Source organism: Manis javanica, chromosome 16 (genome assembly GCF_040802235.1).
Source record: "Manis javanica isolate MJ-LG chromosome 16, MJ_LKY, whole genome shotgun sequence".
Classification (NCBI taxonomy): Eukaryota; Metazoa; Chordata; class Mammalia; order Pholidota; family Manidae; genus Manis; species Manis javanica.
In genome coordinates, this window is record NC_133171.1 from 24246373 (window position 1) to 24268661 (window position 22289).

Genomic DNA, 22289 nt, shown 5'->3' on the forward strand with positions numbered 1-22289 from the left:
AGAACAGAAGAGAACATGCGTAGCTAACGGAGCATTTTTAGATCACCCTAGAGCCATCCTCATATTAACCCCAAGCAACGTCGAGAACTAAGTTAAACCCACGTCAGAGTACCTCACTGCAGTCCAACAACCAAACTAGGGGGCCAGTGAGGACAGTGCCCGTCCTGGTTGACTTGGTAGTGAGGTAAATATTTCGAATAAATGAATATAACAGAGCTATGCAAGGTAAAATATAAGTAAGTACAGATCTGAAAACCCTAAAATCTTACCTCTTTATAAATGTAATAAAAAAGACAGATCAGCAATGTGTACAAATACAGCCTAAATGTGTCCAAGACAAACCTTGCTGCTGTTAAGCATGCAGCACTCCAGTGCCTGTGCTCTTGATAAGTGGGACCTGACTGGTCTCCGGAGCAAGCTGACACTTTCCCGGACACACAAGCCTCACGTGTACCGCCACGCGTGCACACCTTTCAGGAAATCTGTACATTACAGCTGCCTTCACTGATGTATTCAGAGTGTCCCAAGCAGAAGGCAGGATGGGTCCTGGTGCACCAAGAAATTCATGGTCAGGAGCACCCGGTTATCAAGTCTCTAACTGACAGTGAAGCAACGGCAAGTTCCTGAGCAGCAACATAGGCTAAAAGGGGCCTCTCACTGCAGACTCTACAAGAGGAAGCACATTCCACACAACCAACAGTATTTTGTTTGTGTAACAAAATACAAACAAAATCGGCCAGGATCAAATAGTGTTTGAGGCCATGATGAATGGTCCACATAAAAAATACATCGGTAGGCTGTGCACGATGGGAGGAAATCTATATCACACTCAAGAGGAGAGAAGGGTCTTGACAAACTAAGAGGTTTGCATGAATTTCTTGGGTGAAAAATTTGGAAACAAATATAGATTCTCAGTTATAATCACATTCCATAGTAAACTGTATACATTCCACCCCCTCAAAATCTAATGATTTCAATGAATTATAATTCATAAAGATTTCCAGGCTGAACACATTAAGTGTTTTTCTAGGTAGATGCCAGAAGGAAAATATCACCCTGACAATTTCACTGAAGATTCTCATTCTTGGAAGGAAAAGCCAGAAAGAGATGCCCCTCACAGGGGTGACTTCTGATGAGAAACAAGGGAATTACTGGGATGATAATAAATGACTAACAGTAATTTTTATAAATCCTTACTAAGTGCCAGGTGCTGCTCTAAATGTTACACATTGATTCATTTAAGTAACAACCCCATGAGCTAGGTATTCTTAGTCTCAATCTATAAAACAAGATACTGAGACACAGAATGGTTACATAAAATTAAGACAATGATGTCCTAATCTAGTCTATGAATAAAAGAAAGTTTCTTTCCTAAGAAGTTTGGCTTCTAGTCTTCTTGGAAAAATGCTTGAAGAGAATTATTTGCACATTTGTATGTCAATACCTACAGTGAATCAATTATAATGGTGACTTTGCATTCTCAGAATTTCTATCCTTGTGTACTCATAATTGCTATCAGCTATTAAATATGTGAGATTCTGATTAAAAGATGTAGGTATTAATTCTAGAGATTATAACCTCTAATTCTGCATCTAACCTTTCCTCCACCTTACGCATTCCACTAGATCTCCGGATTAGCTTCATTTAAAATATTTATCATATAATGTATAGTACAGTGTCTTTCAAGCCTGGCAATGCATCAGAATCAGGCTAGGAGTGCATGACGCCTAAGATGAAATAAAATGGCCAGAGAAAGGGCCCCAGAAATTTAAATTTTTTTAAAAAACTCCTTAGATAATTCATGAGTCTTAGGTCTGTGACCCAATCCTAGACTGATGTGGATGACCAAAACTACATATGTCAACCTTTGGAAGGAACCTTGAAGATACAGTAAAAAAAAAAAATTCAATCAAAATTTCCTGAAAGGACTGTTAATGAAGGAAGTAACTTATAAATCTTTCAGTTCAGCTGATGTTTGAACCAAAAATCTGAACACTGTAAAATGAAATACGTGGGTACCCAGATGTGCAGTCACACATACAGCAACACGGTGAGGCTACAATCAGAGCGAATTTAAAAAGGAGACTCACAGCTGTTCTGAAACAATCCTTATAAAAAGACAAAAATTATCCAAGTGCCAAAATCATAGATCCAACAGCTGGAACAAAGTTCATGACATGAACATAGACGACCACAAAGGAAGAGAAGTTTCATGCAGGCATCTAACCAGCTATATTCAAAATACTAAGGATTTTAAGTCTACCTGAAAAGTCCATTTCCAACAAAAGGGAATTTTCACTGATGCCACAAAGCCCATTCAACTGTGCACCATGTACACTGCACATGGAAGGAAAAAATATCTGTTTTTAAGCAGTGAGATTTCCTATCACTTACAATTCCACAGATCAAGAAAACTGTAAATATCTTCTAAGCAGCATTTTTCACAGGGCACATTTCTCTCCCGAAAGAGGCCCAGGATGAAGAACTCTGGCGCTCACCACGTGTTAGTTACCCTCTACGGAGCATTTATAATAAAAATTAGTATAATAAAGTCTCTGAGCAGTCCTACCAAAATCTGTCCAATTCTTTTTTAATTCAGTGTTTCCCAAACTTATTTCACTATAGATTTCTTTTTAAAAAATCTAAACATCTATTATCTCACATGGAACATGCTCTGGAAAACATTGCAATAGACGCATTAAAAAATATAATTTTATGGGGAAGTAGATTTTAATTAAGAAAGCAATTTCACAAACAAAAGAGAAAGAGTGGTCTTAAAGATTTTTAAAATACTATAATTGTTTAGACAAATCAAGATAAAGACACCAAGATAGAGGGGCAACTGTCTTAGCATTCTCTTGTCATTGTAGTAGCTGTTTTTCCAACAAAACATGGCATTTTATATAGTCATATTTTAATTGAATTCTCCCTTTTAAAAAGCTTTGGAAATGGTGTCGTACGTATGTGACTGGAGCACAAGTAGCCAATTCCTAAATATAACATATTGTGTAGCAAGCTAGCTGGGAAATGCAGACTAAACAAATGGCTGTAACAGAATCTTCACTTTTGACTACTAAATTTTGCATTGTGTAGGGAAAAAGACAATCATAGGCTATATTTATATGGCATAAATAAAAGCTAGCTGTCAAAATTTAGAATGAATTGCAATATGCTTATATTTATGAAAACAAAGTCTTTATATTTTAAATAAAGTGTGCAATTTACTGATACAGAATAAAATAAAATAGAAATGAAAGGAATTTTAGAGACTGCTTCAAACTCCTCATATCACCTATAAGATAAAGAAATGAATGGTCCAAAGTGATAAAGAATCTTAACCAAGGTAATACAGGGCTGAACGATTCCCTGTTAATTTTCACTTCTGTTTACTAATGTAATTTAGTTCATCCAAAATTCACTGAGCACTTAATATGAATCGGGCTTATCCACTTCCAACTACAAACAGCAGGCTACGGAGACTGTAGGATGTTGCACTCACCTAGCAACCTTGTCCCAAAGGAAATGAGGGTGACTTAGAACAGAATTCTGTCCAGAAACATTCGAATCACTCAGAAAATGTCCTGGAAAATGTCCCCCAAATGCAAAAGGTTTATGAATTAAAAACAAATTTCTTCTCAGAAATAGTAAACTCCCCCAGAATTCTACCAGGAGTTGTTGAAATGGCAGCGTGTCGCCTCCACGGAGCCTTCAGAGGTTTGTGGATCACACCGATGACACACTTGGAAACCTGAGAATGACCTAGAAGACTCTTCTCTTCCCTTTCCTCCCTCAATGAAGAAATTTTAGTAAAAAGTTATGAAAGATCAAAAAATTTGGGGCTTGGATCTTTGAAAGCTAAAATGAAAGAGTTTTGCTAAACGAGGTCCCTCTGAGGACACAAGGCCACACGTGCCACTCTGGCTGAGCCTTCCGCTCACACAGCTGGTGTCTACGCGGACCCTGAGTTCCGGGGGGCTTGCAGATGTGTGACAGTGTTCGGCCACGGGATGCAGACGTTAACCGGGATCCAGCTGGCTGCATCGTTTGGACACAAGGAAAACCCAAATGCATGACTGTTACCCCGTGTTTCACTGTGGGGAAAAACAAACTGCAAATCTTTGGGAATCAAACTATAAAACGTACACACTTAAAACACTCTCACTCTTTCCCACTTTCAACAGCTTTTGCGCCACTTCTAGGTATTTGATTTACAAAATTTCTAGGATTTAGGTTTCACTCAGGGATATACATTTGTATATATGAATACATTTTATTTTTGTAATGGTGATGAGCAGAATTTTACAGCTTGCTGCCTGCTACATTTAAAGATGCATCTCCCCTCTCAAAAAACAGTATTGCATCCCAGGGTATGTATCTAATTATAAAGATGTGCAGACCATCTATCTTGTGGATAAAAAAAATGTTTATTTTACTATTTTGGAGCCTGCCACTGTTTTTGGCTCATTTCTCTTTGCCTTGTGAGCTAAGAGTTGAGTTAAAAAGAGCACAGTTCAGTCATATGAGGTCCCCAGGGGCTTGATCGTGTCAGAGCCAGCTAGTCACACTGGGCAGAGGGTGCCAAGGTGGGACCCAAGGCCTCCATCTCAGCAAGATGGGAAGCAGATCAAGCTTCTCCAAGGTCAAAAATGTTAGAGAATGAGAGCAACTGATAGAGACCACGAAATCAGGGCCGGCACTCCCCACTGAGTAATGTTCCTACTTGTGTGGCCAGAATTGGTTCTGCACATAGACCATCTCTGCAGTGCTAGAATAAATAGTCATGTTTAGCAAAGTCAGAGTAGAAAATTCAATGTAAAAAAACTTTTATATATTTAATGATAAAAAAATTGGAAATTAATGGTTAAAAATAACAATAAAATTTATAATGGCATCAAAAATATGAAATAATCGTGGATAAATATAATGAAATACATGAGGAAGCTACACCCTGAAAATGAGAAAACATTGCTGAGGGAAATTTAAAAAGACCTAACTACATCGAGAGATATCCCAGGCTCATGGATTGGGAAACTCAAAATTATAAAATGTCAAATTCACCCAAATTGATTTTTAGACTCATGAAAATTCTAATAAAAATTCCAGGAGGATCTTTGTTGAAATTAATGACCAATTCTAAGAGTTTAAATGAAAATGCAAAGGACCTAGAATAGGTGAAACAATTTTGGCAAAGCAGGACAAAGTTGGAAGACTTACATTAACTGACATCAAGACTTATTATAGAGCTATAATAACCAAGACAATGTGATATTGGCATAGGATAAGACATAGATCAATGGAAAAGACTTAAAAGTCCAAAAGTAATCTACACATATATAATCAACTGATTTTCAATAAAGGAGAAAATCCAATGGGGAGAAAGACAGTCTTTTTAACAAATGGTGTTGGGACAATATCCATGAACCCGAAAAAACCAACTCTGCCCTTCTATCATGCTGACCCATTCTACTCAGTATCATGAACTCATGCTACAGATGAGTTTACACTTATTATAAACCGACCCATTCTGTGGTCGCTGCATATATAAAGTGGCTGTAAGGATTCAATGTTTGATTTTGGTGGGTCACCTTGGGTATCACCATCAGTCAAATGAGGGGCAGGGAAAATTTCTACTCTTCTATTTTCACTATTTGTGTAAAGAAAAAGAAATAGATAATGCACTGCAGAAAACATATAAAATTTTTATCTGTTATAGACATATTCATTATATATGCTATGTTTATATGTTTACATGCATTAGAACTTTGAAAAATTGAGTGTAAGGTAGATGTGGGACTTGTAACAGTCAAAGTTGATCGAAAGGAAGGCTTAACTACTTACAATGTTCAATGCACCAGTTATTTGACAAAAAGAAAAAAAATTGAGTTCATTAAAAATAGTGTTTGCATGTATATATGTGTGTGTTCCTTTCCAGTTAGTAATTTTGGCTATTTCATGGCGTAAGAAACAAATAAGGATTGATTGGCCCTTATGACTTGGTCCTCTGGGTTCTTTCTGGAATTGAGACTTACTAACTTCCTCAGATACACCTGGGAATTGGTTGTTTTCTGAAGATATACAAGAATTTTGGGTTGTTCTGGGATTAAATGAAAATTGGAAAATGATGAAAATATATGGGATGGACCAGAGCCCTGGATGCAGCCAAAAGAAAAAGAAATTTCTAAAGTACTTAAAAAGCCATTGTTTATGAGATGGAAAATTACTGTGGGTTTTATAGACGTCTCCGTATTAGAATTCTGCAACATTTTTCTTAAGGCATTCTTCATTTTAAGAGTAGTCGATACCCATACTATGCTGTAGACTCAGAGTTTAAGATATTTATTTTCTTTATTTAATGCATAAAAATATTCATTAAGGAATGTTTCCATTCCAGTGAATATTTAAATATGCTCTAAAACTTCAGGGTATTAAGAAATGATTGAGGAAATACATGAGCATTTGTTTTTCTGGGAAGTTAGACAAGGAAAGCAAATGAGGCATGAAGCTTGAAAATACCAAACTTCCAAACACACTTTTTTCCACTCCTTCTTTTTCACTATTAGAAAGTAGATAGAATAAACATATCCTTCTTCTAGACTTAAAGTTCAAATGGCTGTATGAGTCATGAAGTTCTGTATATCTTGCAAGTTCTAACTAAACGTAAGCAAACTGCTACGGAAAAAGTCTAGCCACAAACTCCTTTTTCCTCCGTCCTCTATACAAATAAAGCTCCTTTAAACCAAACCAAACTCACATTGGTTACAAGATTTATTTTGATTTGATTTTTAAATGACCCCACCAAAAATTCCTAGGCCAAATACCACAAGAACTGTGTGCCTTGTCCTCCCCGAGTCACCCAGAGTGGGATTCGGCATCACACTATCTTGGCTACAATTATATAGTCATTCTAAAAGAACATGTGGTCTCAATTTTTTATTTATTTTTAATTTTTTTTAAATTGAAGTATCATTGATATACAATCTTATATTAATTTCAAGAATACAATACAGTGGTTCAATAGTTACCCATATTTTTAAATCTTTACCCCACTAGCACTGTTACTACTGTCAAACATACAAAGATGTTACGGAATCAGTGATGGTGGTCCCATTTTTGTCATTGAGGTATACTGATATTCTTGAGCGCAGTATAGTAATATTGAGTTTTTTGGTCCCTAAAGGAAAATATTTGTCTTCAAAAAGTGACATCATTAATCTCTATGGGGTACAATTTGACAATATGTACTTGTCTATCTTTCCTCTATCAATCTCTCTCTCTCTCTATCACAAATGTACCTATTCTTCTACGGAAAAATTCTATTATGAGGAATTTATCCTGCAACTATATTTTAACAATTTTCCAGAGACTTATGTACAAAAACATTTACTGCAGCATTGTATTAAATAGTAAACGGGTGAAAACAATCCAAATGCCCATCGATATAGGGATATTTAATACATGAGGGTAGGTCAAGGCAGTGGAAAGCTTGGTAGAAGCTAAGAAGCACAGGGAAGCTCTATTTGTGCTGACATGGAATGCCCAATAAGACACATTCCCAAAAGAAAAAAGCTAGCTTTTATAACAGTATTTAAGGTACAAAATTGCTTAAAGCTTAAATGCATATATACACTTATAAGTATATTACCTGTTACTTCTATGTACATATTATACATGTAACATCTCTGGACAGATACATAAAAAGGGGTAATACAGTTTTCCTGTGAGATGAAATTAAATACATCAACTAGTGTAAAGAGCAGGCAGGAGACATGCCTTTCATTGAATTCCATTATTTTTTTTTATTTTGGTATCATTAATATACAATCACATGAGCAACATTGTGGTTCCTAGATGAACTTCATTTTATTAGCTTTAAATAAGCATCATGTGCATGTATTATCTGCTAAAATATATTAATCATATTAAAATGTAATATACATCTAAAAAGCATTGTTTATACTGAAAGTAGTGAAGAAAAGAAACACTACTGAACAGGAAAAAGATAATAAACATGCCAGACAAAATAAAACTTAGCCAAAGAATGCCAATGACTTTAAGCTGTTAGTATTTACTGCTAATGTTTAAAAATATTACTGGGAAGATTACAGTGTGGTAGAATCTCCACTATTTGCATAAGCTTTGTTGTGGCAAAAGAACTGGAAAGAGAATACTTGTCAGCAGCAATTAGAAAAAAATTAAAGTAAAATATTGTTGGCTGATTGAATGTTTGCAAACCACAGTTGATGAAACAGGCTTTATTCAGAGCACTGGAGTCAAGAAGAACAAAGTTCCTAGAAAGAAGCAATGCCTGGTACCTTTATCACCTGCATGCCCAAGACTAGAAGCTAATAAATAGAAGTCAGGACCGCCAGAAAGAAGACCGCAAGATTTATCTAAGAATTTTCCTGTGCAGTGGGGATTAGAAGAGGTGCTAACATATTTTAATTAACGAAAGGATAGACTCTAATCAGAAGTCGTCCTTTAGAAGTTTATTTTGCTGGTTAGAAGGGAGAAAATGAAGTTCACCTTCTAGAATTATAAACCCATGAAAAATCCAGGCATTTTTATCAAGCCAGTGAGATTATACATTCTTTGTGACTCGTTGCTCCTGATTCTCTGTATACTCTAGTGCTTTCCAACATTTTTGCATCATTTTGATAAGACCAAATAACTCTAAAGTTGCGCTGAGATCAGCAAGAACCTAAAGAAACTAAATTCTTAAAGAAATTAATTCTTAAAGAAACTCATTCTCTCCACTGCCACCTCCATACAATGGTTACAACAACTTAAGTTATTTTTGACAAATAATAACAGGGGACATTCCACCTTTTATAAGGAAAACAATCACTTTACTTAGACTACTGAAAGCAAGTATCTTTAACTTTTAAAACCATGAAGTGTGCCCAGTTAGAGAAAACAAAAGTTCTTAAATAACAAGTATCGTTATATAATTTACACGAATCTTTTTGTTGTGATTTCTCCTCCCCTACTCTGACTAAACCCGGGCCCTTTTCCCCTATGCTTTATCCCATGTCTGGCACAGCCTCTACAGTTCAGTTGATCCTTTACTTAGTTGCATATTTTACTGATTTCAAAGTTATGTACACACTTCCTGTTTTTAGCTACTGAGCCACATTTCCAATTGAAACCATAAATTTAGAAGATTGCATCTTAAAACTACCAGCAAACAACAGCCCAAAAGCACGTGCACAAAGTACTCAGAATTTTTATTTTTAGTTCATCAGGAAACTCCCATCATTAAGCATGCTTATAAACATGCAGTGAAGAAAACAGTGGCTGGAATTGGACTAATCTGTTGGAGAAAATATGTGTTCACGTAGTCAAAAGTTAAAAAATAATTGTTGATTTGTTGAGCGGCAAAACTGTTTTTCAGTAGCACAGTTGTATAATCCTCTCTGAACTCAGCCACATAGACATCGTCTGCTCCCGGGCAAGCCCTTTACAAGCAGTTCCCAGTGCAAAGAAGGTGGACTGAGCAGCAAACAATCGTAAACAAGAAGACTATTGGGCGAAGGATGTAAGGTTCCCCACTAACAACACAGTATATCTTCCACTTACTCTAGAACATAAAATACATTTGTTATCTGGACATAAACACATAAATGTGAGGTTGGTCAATACGAACTAGTTGAATTCTGTTAATTTTCCTTCTGAATGAAGTTAATATAACATTTCAAGCATAAAAAAAATTGAGAACTTCTTTTCCAAACTTCTGTGTGTCCGCATTATAATTCCACCCAGGGAATATAAGGACCACCATTTGAGATGTAAACCTCCAGGGAAAAGGGTCAGAGACCACTCACCCAGCTCACAGGTGAACAGATTGATTTTTTTTGAGTGTCAAGCATCATTCCATTCATTACACTGGGGATTTGAGCTTCCAACACTTGATAATTGTAGTGTGTGGAGTATCCTAAGTGCTTGCTTTAGAAATAAAAAGGTGAAAAGATTCATACATCCAGACTCACTGAGCCTGTCTACCTCTAACATGAAAACAACCCATAGTGTTTGATGGCGAAGAGAGGCTCCTACACCATATATGAGTGTTTTACTGGAGCAAATAAATAAATGCATGGGTAAATAAAAATATGTACAGTTTAGTTGCTGTGCCTCTGCATATCGCACTGCCCCTAACAGCAGTGACTTGCACACAAAAACCCAGCCACGCTGGCTTCCTTTCAGCTCCTTTCCATCCTATAATATTCTCACAAATGCTTTTCTTTGTCCGGAATAACACAGGCACACAGGCACACACTTTAGCTGGCTATCTTGAATGCCAACTCTAAGACTAGATTAGGTCCCCTTGATTATATGTCCTTACAGGACTCTGACTATCTCCAGTCACCTCAGATCCAGTATGGCCACAACTGTCACCATGTTTTCTAACTTGGGCGGTACTTTAACATGTAAAATACATTCATATTCATCTTTTTTTCACTCATAGAAACAGAATTTCACACTGTATGGAGCTGACATCAAGTGCACTGGGCTCTGGCATCAGATGGCCTGACTCACCATCCTGAGTTGTATGACATGACGAGATACTCTCTGCACCTGTTTCTTGACCTGTAAGTGGTAATAATAACAGCACCTACATAGGAACTGGGACAGTGTGCAGCATTTTGTAATGACTCAGACACGTCAGCTTTTATTATTTCCTCCCTTACTTTTTAGATGAAGCTAAAGGGTTTGGTCAAGATTAGACAGTCTTTTGAGTCCTGGTGCGTGCCATTTGGGGGCTTTGTTCTTCAAAGCAGATGCATTGTTTCTGCAATCATCAAAAATAATTTAAAAACTAGCATTTCATTCCAAGAGACTGCATAGGAAATTTTAATGAGGGGAAGTCCTGCCTAAAGACCTTGATTTCTGTTTCCTAAATGACTGGCTGCTTTTAAATTCATATCCAAGAGAAACTATTTCTCAGAGTCCTATTTTTAGTCAAAGGCATGGATATTGCTACAGATGACATGCTGTACCAATTGAAATCTGCACTGAAAAAAGGGAAGAAAGGTTATGACATTTAATATTGAACTAGCCAACAAAGTCTCTTTTTGTTGATTACTGTCATCAGAAATTATGACCTTTATCTCTCTATTCAGTGCTGACTGCAGGCTTATAAAGACAAGCCATAGACTAGAAGAAAACATTTACAAGTCATATTTCTGACAAAGACTTGTATGATAATATATGAAGCCCCCTTTAAACAAAAGACCTGATCAGATCCTTCATCAAAAAAGATATGCCAATGGTAGATAAGTCCATGAAAAAGATGTTCAACCTCATTAGCTATTAGAGAATTGCAAATTGAAACCACCATGAGATACACCCCAACTAGAATAGCTAAATAAAAATTGCTATATTGAGGGCTGTTGAGGAGCAACTGAATCTTCTTCAACTGCTGGTAGAAATATCAATATATGCAGCCACTCCAGAAAGCAGACATTTTCTTATGAAGCTAAATATACACTTACCATAAGGCCCAGAAGTTGAACTTTTGGATATTTGTCTTAAAGAAAAGAAAAACTACATTAGCACAAAAATCTGTCCATAAATATGCATTGCAGCTCTATCAGTAATAGCCAAAACCTGGGAACAACACAGATATTTTTCAACAGAAGAATGGATAAACAAACTGTGATATGATCATACTATGAAAAAATATTCATTAATTTAAGAACTACCAATACACACAACACCTTGGAATGATCTCAAAAGCATAATGCTAACTGTAAAAGCCAGTCCCAAAAGGTTAATACTGTGTGACTCCAATTATATGACATTCTTGAAATGATGAAATTATAGTGTTGGAGAACAGATCGTTACCAAGGGTAAGACTTTACAGACGGTCCCAAAGAATCCACAATAAAACTATTAGAGGAGATAAACAAATTCATTAAAGGTACATGGCTCAGTATTAACATGTGAAAAGTAGTGTGCTTTACTCCAACAATGAATAATACAAAAATTAGGAAAACAATTTCATTTGCAATAGTACCTAAAATAATCAAATACTTAGGAATAAATCTAAATATGGAGGTTAAAGACTTCTACACAGTAAGCTACAAAATATTGCTGAAAGAAACTAAAGACCTAAATAAACAGAAAGACATCTCACGTTCATGAATAGAAACACCAAAAGAACAGGCAACAAAAGACAAAATAAATTCAACTGCCTCAAAAGTAACTTCTGTACACCAACGGATACTATCAAGAAAGGAAAAGCACGACTCACTGAATGGGATAAAATATTTGCAAATCATTTATCTAGCAAGAGATTGAAATTCAGAATATATAAAGAACACCTACAACTCAATTAAAAAAAAACAACTGAAAAATGGGAAATGGACTTAAATAGATATTTCTTCAAAGATACACAAATGGCCAGGAAGCACATGAAAAGATGCTCAACATCACTGGTAATTAGAAAATACAAACCAAAAACACAGTGAGATTCCATTTCATACCTAATAGACTGGCCATCATTTTTTGAAATGGAAAATAACAGTATTGATGAGGACATGGAAAAATTAGAACCTTTGGGCATTGCTCATGGGACTGTAAAATGGTGCAGCCACTGTTGAAAACAGTATGGAGATCTCTCAAAAGAATAAATAAAAAGTTAATTCCATTTCTAGCAATTAATCTAAAAGAATTTAAAGGACAGATTCCAACAGATATTTGTATACTAATGTTTACAGTAACACTATTTACAACAGCCAAAAGCTGGTTCCCATGTGACCATCAAGTGGGTGAATGAATTAAACAAAATGTCACACACACACACACACGATATTATTCAGCCATTAAAATGAATAAATTTTTATATATGTCACTGTATGGATGGACCTTGAAAACATTATGCTTAGTGAAATAAGCCAGATACGAAGAACAAATACATGATTCCACTTACATAAAGCACATAGGGGGAATCATTGTTTAATGGGTACTAAATTTTGGTGGGGATAATGAAAATGCTTTAGATAATGATAGTGGTGCTGCCATACAACTTGGTGAACATATTTAATGCCACTTACAAATGGTTAAAATGATAAATATTATGTACTATTTTATAACAAAAAACATAAAAATAACCCCTCAAACAGCAGACTTTTAAATTTGCTTTTTAAAATCATCTTTCTTCACTATATTCATAGTATATGTGAAAAATATATATATATAATTTGATGGTACTAAGTTTCCTTTAATAAACTTTTTCTAATTTAAGTTTACTGCTTTATAGATTTTTGTAAAATAAGACTTTAATTTAAATGCATAAAAGGATAAAACTGGAAAATCTGGCTGCTTTGAATGTTGTCTTAACTTTTTAAAAGTATACTTTTAATAGTCATTTGGTATTATCCCACAGTCACTTCAATTATGTGAACAATGTTGTCTTTGTATCATTTCTATTCATTTCTACATGCTTTTTGCAAACCAAGTTGGCAAGATAATTATTTTAAAGAGTGGAAGCTGTATTTGCAAAAGGGAGTAAACAACCGAAAAAAAAAGGGATAAAACAGAAGAAATTTGCATTTTCTTCAAAATGCCAAGCTTATTAATTCTGGGTGGGCTCTAATTTTGGTTGCTAAAACTTGCCAGTCCTTTCTGGATGAGATATATGACTGGAATTAACTTGGGTCTTTTTTTTTAATTGAAGATGTAGAGACCAAAAGTTCTCCTAATTAAAATTCTAAGTATTTTTGCTTGATGATAATAGTAACTAGTAGTAATTTTGTAGCATTAGTGGTCTAATGGATGGTCATGAGTTGTACTAAAGGAATTCAAATGATTCTGGGCTTCACAGGAAATGTGACATATCTTAAGTACAAACAATTTAGATTGCCAAGTATCATTGAAATGATGCAGTAGCATTGAACCCTAATTTCACCTTGAACCTCAGTAAGTGCATGAACTCAGCATTCTCTGTGTGGATTCAACTCAGCTCTGCCAACTATTAGCTATGGTAGCCTGATCAAGATACTTACCCTGTTTGTGCCTCAGTTTCCTTACCTATAAAGTGGAGATAATGGTATCTAGCTCATAGAATTGTGATGAAGCTTAAATGTAAGCATTTGAAACAGTACTTGCACTGAGTAAATATATTCAAATTGTAGTTAATTATATTTTGGACAACTCTGTCTACTAAACACTAATGCTTTCAAGTAACACCTCAATCATCTCCTGTACTTAATAAAGCTTTATCCTCTTCACTTCCAGATTACTTGGAGTTTCCTAACCACATTCTTTTGTTTCTTGCTCTGATTTGTTTATTTGGAGGATAAGTATTTCTCCAGCATGGCTATATGCTCCTCATGAGTGACTGTTCTGCCCTTCTAACCAGATGATGGCTCCCGTTATTGTATCCATGAAACCATCTTTGTTTATAGGGTTGTTATTAACAGATGGTGGTACCAGGCAAAAATTTTACGAGAAATGATAGTAATATTTCATTTGGTTCTAGGTTACCTAAAAAGTGAAATTTTTTTTAAGTTTAGTAGTTTTCATCATATCCAGTGCTACACATCATTTGTTAACCTAACATGCCAGAAGTCAGAGTTCAGAATGTCTGTTAGCTTGCATTAATAAAAATCTCAAGAAAATCTCAAGAGAATGATTATTTTTACTTATTTTTTTCCTACATTATAACTTCAGCAAGTAAAAAATGGTGTTCCTTGAATTCTTCTTTACTAAGAGAAGAAAAATGTGTAACACAGATTAGTATAATCAATAATTAATTTCAAAGAACTATGGAAAACAATAACAGGATTATTTACATATTTTTTTAAATTACATAATTATCTGGGATACTACTAACCACATCTTGGTTATTCTTTCTGGAAAAATCTCTTGAAAATATTCACCACTAAAATGTAATTTGAATTCATTAGTTCTCCCAACACTATCCCAACAGATTATTCTTCCCTCATTGAGTATTTTTGGCTCCCTTATCAAATATTAGTTGAACATACACGTAAGAGATTATTTATGGGCTCTCTATCCTGTTCCATGGCTTGTGTGTCTGTTATTATGCTGGTACCATACTGTTTTCCTTACTATAACTATGCAATACACTTGAAATCAGGTTGGGTAATGCCTCCTCCAGCTTCTTTCTCAAAATTGCTTTGGCTATTTTGTGGCTCCACACAAATTTCTGGATTGTTTTTACTATTTCTGTGAAAAGTGTCACTGGAATTTTGATAGGATTGTACTGCATCTATGGATGGCTTTGTCTAACATGGGTATTTAACAATTTTTATTCTTCTGATCCATGAACACAGGATATCTTCCCATTTGTGTACATCTTCCATAATTTCTTTCATCCAAGTCTTTTAGTTTTCATTATATGAGTCTTTTAATATTTTAGTTAAATTTATATCTAAGTATTTTATTTTTGATGCTTTTGTGAATGAAATTTTCTCTACTTCTTTTTCAGATATTTCATTTTTGATGTATAAAAATGCAACTGATTTCTTTATGTTGATTTTATAGTCTACAGCTTTACTGAATTCATTCTTTAGTTCCAACAGTTTTAATTGAGCCTTCAGGATAGTCTGTTTATATGATAATATCATCCACAAATAAAGACAGTGGTACTTCTTCCTATCTGATTTGGATGACTTTTATTCCTTTGTTTTGTCTGAATGCTATAGTTAGAACTTCTATACTTCCTGATCTCAGAGGAAAAGATTTCTACTTTTCACTATTGAGTATGTTAGGTTTGTCATATGGCCTTTATTATGTTGATGTATATTCCTCTATACCAAATTTATTGAGAGTTTTTAACATGAAAGGATATTGTATTTTGCCAAATACTTTTTCTCTACTATTAAACAAATGCTAACAATTCCATTCCTAGGGATGTTAGATGTTCAGGTTATTAGAAGATACAAAATTTTCAAGACTGACTAAAGCCTTGTTTAATAAGATATATTATTAATAGTTTAAAATTAAAACCTGTTTTCCCCTCAGCTTTTCTTCTAAGCCAATATGTTATATATTCCAAGTGTTTCTGATTTCCTATCATGTTTAATCACATTTTCAGAAATGTTTCCATATTTCATTAGCCCAGTTATCTGTGAGTGAGTGGGCTTGCCCTGCCTCCATTCAGAGAAACAATTTCAAGCAATTTGTTGATAAGCTTTAAGAATGTGCTTTGTCAGACAAAGGCCGGTGCTTTGGGCTTGTCTATGGAGACTACACAAAACAAAGAACTCATTATTAAATAGTCGTAAGACTTTCACGCTTTGAAAATACTTATTTAGATCATTTTAAGATTGAAACACAGAAAACAAGTTCTTAGTTCTAAGAGTCAGATTTTTTTTCCATTCTTTCTAAATCAAACCAGACCTAATAGTACCAAAGAAGTCAAACAATGGTCCTCACCCCTTTTTTCTCTCCTCCAAGCAGATGACAATAACAAGATCCCATTAGTAATAGAGATGCATGAAAGCAATGTTCTGTAGAAGAATGGGAGAAGGGATTATGGGGTTGGGTCTTATACCAAATTCTTGGTTTCACTGGAAACAGTACCTCTGTAGTTCCACAAGGTCTTTCAAGTGAATCTAAACCATTTTCCTCCCCATTTTCTTGTCCATAGTGTTCAACTGGCAACAGGACGAATGAAGGAAAGCCTCCCTACCGCCTCCTTCCCAGCCCACCATGCGCACCGGGGACGCTGAGCAGATCTGCCCACGAAGACCACTCAGCGAGGAAACTGCACATGTGCTTGGGAGTGTGCATTTCCTCCCGGTCAAAATTACAGAATTTTTCCCCAAATATATTATATACTTTAATATTTATATTCTCATTTTAATCATTTGTTCCTATGTAAATTTATTAGCTTTAGGAATCATTTGTTGCATAATTTCTCCAGGGCTTTTTAAATCATTATTTTCAAAGCTTATTTTGCTTTTGCCTAATTTGGGCATATACTATTTAATTATTATCTTCAAGATTGTGAGATGAAAGTGAAAAACTAGCAAGCAGGTCTCACTAAAAAATTTACTTTATCCTTATTTTGGTATAACATATTGCATGCATTTTGGGGGTGGTTTGCAAAAAATGCTTACCAAATTATATTTATCTTGTTTTTGAGACTATGAAAAGTTGAGCCTATCTGTTCCTTTGTACATCACTATTTGCAGGCAGCTATGTGATTATATCTGTTTTATTAGGGACATTTTGAATAAACGTGAAGTTGGTAACTGCACCATGGAAACAGTCAATCAAACTGCATGGTTGTGAAAGAATGAGTACTATTTGATGATAAGTAATCTTCTGTATACACTGAAATGCCTACAATTCAAGGTGAGAAAATTAAAGGGAGTTTTGCAACTGCCTGATACTTCTCACACGAATAATCAAAGTCAAACTCTTACCACCATCTGCACAAGTCATCTCTGCTAGTCCAAATCACCACAAACCTAATGGCTTAAAACCACACAAAAGTCGTCTCGCGGTTCTGTAAATCAGAAGCGCAACGTGAGTCGGACTGGGTTACAATCCGGTGTCTGCAGGCCTGCGCCCCTTTCTAGGGGTTCTCAGGGAGGACCGTTCGGCTCCCGGGCAGTGGCAGAGGCCACTGCCATCCGGGCTTGAGCAGCCTTTTCTCCATCTGCAACAGCGCATCTCCCGCATCTGACGGTTCTTAAATCGTCACACCCCTTTCTGATCTCAGCCAGAAGAGAGTCTCTGGTTTTAAAGACACTGCGATTAGATTTGTAGGGACCAACCAAATTAAAGGCTTAATGTTTTAAATTCAGGCTATACTGTCAGCCTGAAATTCTCTTCCCTTAATTTTTACATACTGTGCTTCTGCCCCCTGATTCTAACCCACACCCCCCCACCAGCCTCCGCAGCCATCCAACAAGAGCCCTTTCCTTCCCCGGGAACGCGCACCATGTGTCTGTCATCACTTCCCCCGGTGGCGCACTGTGGCTTAGCACCTCCCAGGCAGGGGCCATGACTAATTCTTCTCCTTAGCACAGTGTCTGGGCGCAGGAGGCGCTCACAGCAGGACCCATCCTCCCATGACTAGAAGAAAGGGACCCAGGTTCCTGCAGATCTGCAGTAATTGGGAGTGACTCAGACCCCTCTTCACCCTGGGCCTCAAAACCCTGGCTGGAGAGAAAGGTCTCGCAGCCTCTGCCCTCTGCTCTTTCACACCGGATCTTAGCACTTGCACACTGCTGTTCTTCTGGAGCAAAAGGAACCCACTCCTAGTGCACCTGGTTGAACCACTTGGATTCTGGTTTGGAGGGAGAAGAACTCACAGAAGCCCCATTCCACGTTCCCTTCTCCCTGGAGGCGGGCACAGTGAGTGCCACCCCCACGCGGAACGCCGCAGTTGCTAATGAGGCTGTTTTACACGAGGTCCAAATGGATGGGGTGAGAAGAGACTATTTGCAAAGTATAAGGGAAATAAAAAGTACTATCAAATACTAAACAACACCTGAAATATGAGGAGACTATAGCTATAGAGGTATCATAATGTCACAGAACAGCCCACTGGGAAGTCCAGGGCTCATGAATTACTGCCACTATCTGCACTCATTTCTGCTCTTTCTAATGCTCCTTTTATGCTTGTATTAAAAATATTAATATGTGTGTGAATCATCACAAAAGAGAACAACTGGTCTTTTTTAATTCATTAATTCAGTAAATATTTATTCCACGCCTACTGGTTAGGAGGACAGCCCCACGGACCAGCAGGGAGTCAGCACAGAGTCCAGCCCTCAGCACAGCTTTAATTCTCCAGCAATATCCAGGGTGACCCAGTATTCATTATCTATGAATTACTATTCATTATATATTTTATATGTATTATACATAAATATTACATATATTTCATACAGTATATGAAAATTAAAGCTATAAAAAACCTTTGTCAAGTAAAGATGTGCCTCCCTGATGGTGTACAAAATCTTTGCAAGTGGGGAACACAGGAGAAAGCATCATATTTCATGTCCATTTATTATAAAAAATGACGTTATAAACGTGTTGTGAAAAAGGTTTCCACGTTTCTTACTTGGTGGATTGAGGCAGAAAGTGAGGATACTTTTTAACACATACCTATCACTTGTGATTTTCACTAATTCTGAGAATCTCAGACATGTGTTAAAAATGAATCAGACTCCAGAAGTTTTGCCAATTCAATTCAACCGAGTTACTAAAGATCCTCAACAGAAATACTCCCTGTCTCCTACATTTTAGAAATAGACATTTTTCACATGTCAGCATATCAGAAATTGGGTTTTTGCCTTAAAAGTACTTGGTATACTTAATCTATTTTGTTTCAGTGTACATTTTTTAGCTATTTCTCAGTACATAAAAAAATGGTTATGTGAAAAAGAACCAAATCATTCTTTTTAAATGCTAATTATTATTGAAAACACATGCTTTTATTTAAAAATGATGACATAAGAATAAGTAATACATATGGTCAGAGAAATAATAAAGCAAGTGTTTTAACATTTTAACCTTTTAAATCCTTACTGATTGAAAATCAAGATTCTCAGTAAGAATATTGTAATAAGATACATATCTTAAAAACAAGACTGAAACAGAAACCTATCACATAATGAACAGTGAGTTTTGCAAAAGGATTAAATGTGTCATCGTTTTTGTTTTATTAACTTATTTTGCAATGGAAAATAAAAGTAATTTGTATACAATTAAGCAATTTGTTACATCAGCCAAGGATTCCATTATCTGGCATTTAAATGTTAGGCTAAAGAATTGGCGTCACACTATGAAAATGGAGTCGTCCACAAGTAAAATCCAATATTGTGTTCTTAATGCCTTTAGTAGGCCGTGAGTGGAGTGCAGAAAACCAGAAATGCCTTTATCTTAATTTATAGAAAATGGGAATCAGAATAATTGATTTGATTTTGCATGAAATTTCACCATCTAAATTTAACATGTTACTTTGATGGGAACTGAAGCCTTATCTACATCTGGTGTCAGTTCTAGGAAAAATAGTAGTTGCCTGATAGAGTCTTTTGCAACTCCTTCTGTCTCCCCCACAAGTACTGACCACACTTGCTTGTTTTCCTGGGAGAATGTATATTACAAGAAAAAGAGCATTGTTTTTACAATCTAGAAAGATCTGAAAAATCCTGACTTTGTGGGGCTGGTACCTAACTAACCATGGGACTGTTACCTGGCAAAACTGCTCATTTGTAAAGCAGACGCAAAAATAACCTCTCAGATTTATTTTAAGAAATAAACGTAACAGAAATGTTATTGTATGCATGTCAGATGTGCAATAAATGATAGCATGTATCTACCTTGGGTGCTATTAAATTACCAACGGAATTTTTCATATTTCAGGTAGTTATTTTGCCTCCATATAAACAGTTAGGAGAAACTTGATAAATACAATATAGGAAAATTTAAAAAAATGTTTCTGATATATAAACTTTCTCTGTTGTATTTGTTGAATATAGTCACAGTAAGTAAAAAGATAAATCTATCTTATTTATGTTGTAGAAAGACAAATATCTAGAGTTTCTCTACTTAACCTTTAAAAATATTCGAATTTGTACAGAGATGTCTTTTTCTTTTCTTAGATTTCCTACACTCGCAAAACTAAAATATCATTTGATGTATCAAAACCCAAGATGTACCAAAACTATCGACCAGTAAAAAGATTTATAGTTAATCGCATATAATTAAATTTGCTTTATATTGCTCACTTCTGTAATAAACATTTCAGCCCTTCCATCAAACCTTTAGAACCCATCCTTTACTGTCAGTGAATCCTGTAAACAGGAGTCAAGAAGTGGATACTCCTAGACTGTAGGATTCAGAGAAATATATGAGAAAGAAAGGGAAGGAAAGGGGAGGGAGGGAGGGAGAATGAGGAGGAGGCAGACAGAGGGGCGTGAAGGCGGAGGGCAAACACGGGGCGGGACGCCAGTGGTCAGTGGGTAAGCACCTGTTAGGACAGTTTTGCACAATGTATTTTAGAAAATTTTTGTCTGGAATCTAAGGCAACTGCAGATAAAGAATCAAGCTTCTCAGTGTTTTGCCTTAAAACACCCAGACCTTCCAGCAGCTCTCTCTCACCCAGGACTACCTCCTCGGAGACCTCCCGACGTCCCGCCGCACAGCGGCCACCCCGCGGCTCTGTCCAGCTCCTTGCAGTGTCCGCTGCTTCACTCAGCACTGGGCACGGCCAGAACCAGCCCAGGGGGGCCCGGATTTCCACCTTCTGTCCTAGAAGGGCCTATGGCGGCAGGAGTTTGCCATTCATTTTTACCCTGCTCGTCAAGACCTAGAAGAGAGCTTGGCACACAGCAGGGGCTCAGGATGAATGGCGTGAGTGGGTGAGTGTGAAACGGTGACGCCGCCCAGCCCGGGCGTGAGGCTCACACACCGCAGGGGACCGACCACGCGTGCGCAGGAAGGGGGGCCAAGCGGCAGCAGAGCCCGGCCGCGCCGGAAGTGGAACAAATCCCACCACTACACTGCGACAAGTCTTACCAATCTCCAGAGGAAGAATTACAAATTTATATTAGAATCCCACTTTCTAGTTGTTTTTTTTTTAATGTAGTTTGCTATTTGTGATTATGCTTTATAATAGTCAATGTGTAGTTAGTTACTCGTCTGCAACGCGGCTCGGCCGTTTCAACGGGTGTGTTCCGTTGTGTGTATAAAGGCATGTGTCAAATTCCTCTCTCCGACACAGCTTTAAATACGTGCCTAAGCCGACCAGGAGGTAGGGCCACAGCCACGCCGCCGGCGCCCAGAGCAGGCAGCCCTTCAGAAAGGGCGCATCAGCAACGCCCCCTGGCACAAGCCGGCAGACGTGGTCTTGCCCATTGATTCTGAATCTTGCCCTGGCGACCCACGGAAGAGGCCTCGTTTCGATCCCTTTTCCCATCACAGACCCCCAGCTGCGACAAACTCATGCCAGAACCTGCTTCCGGGAACTCAGAGGACAGAAAAAAGGGGAACAGAAACGTGGCTCGCACGGCTGATCATTCTTAAGTTCTTACTGTGTGCTGGGCACAGATTTAAATCCTCCAAATGACCATATATGATTCTCACTAGAGATGAGGAGATAAGCTTAGAAGATTTAAGTGCTTTCCCAGGTTCACACAGAGAAAGGACGGATCTGGGAATCAAATACAAATACCATAGAAAGATTGGTGACTAGATCCACCCTTCACCCATCTAGAATACATATACTTCTTTTAAATTTCCCACAACTAATTCTATAATAATGATCATTTCTAGTGCATAATTCTTTTATTTGAAGTAAATGG

The 22289-nt window shown here is 36.7% G+C and overlaps 1 long non-coding RNA gene across 1 annotated transcript in view; it reads right to left on the reverse strand.

Moving 5' to 3' along the window:
• LOC118971370 (uncharacterized) overlaps positions 1–21387 on the reverse strand; it is a 100615-nt gene extending 79228 nt beyond the window's left edge. The window contains exon 1 of the long non-coding RNA XR_005059779.2: positions 21088–21387. This is a non-coding gene — a long non-coding RNA (uncharacterized lncRNA). The remainder of the gene's footprint in view (positions 1–21087) is intronic.
• Positions 21388–22289: the final 902 nt, after the last annotated feature.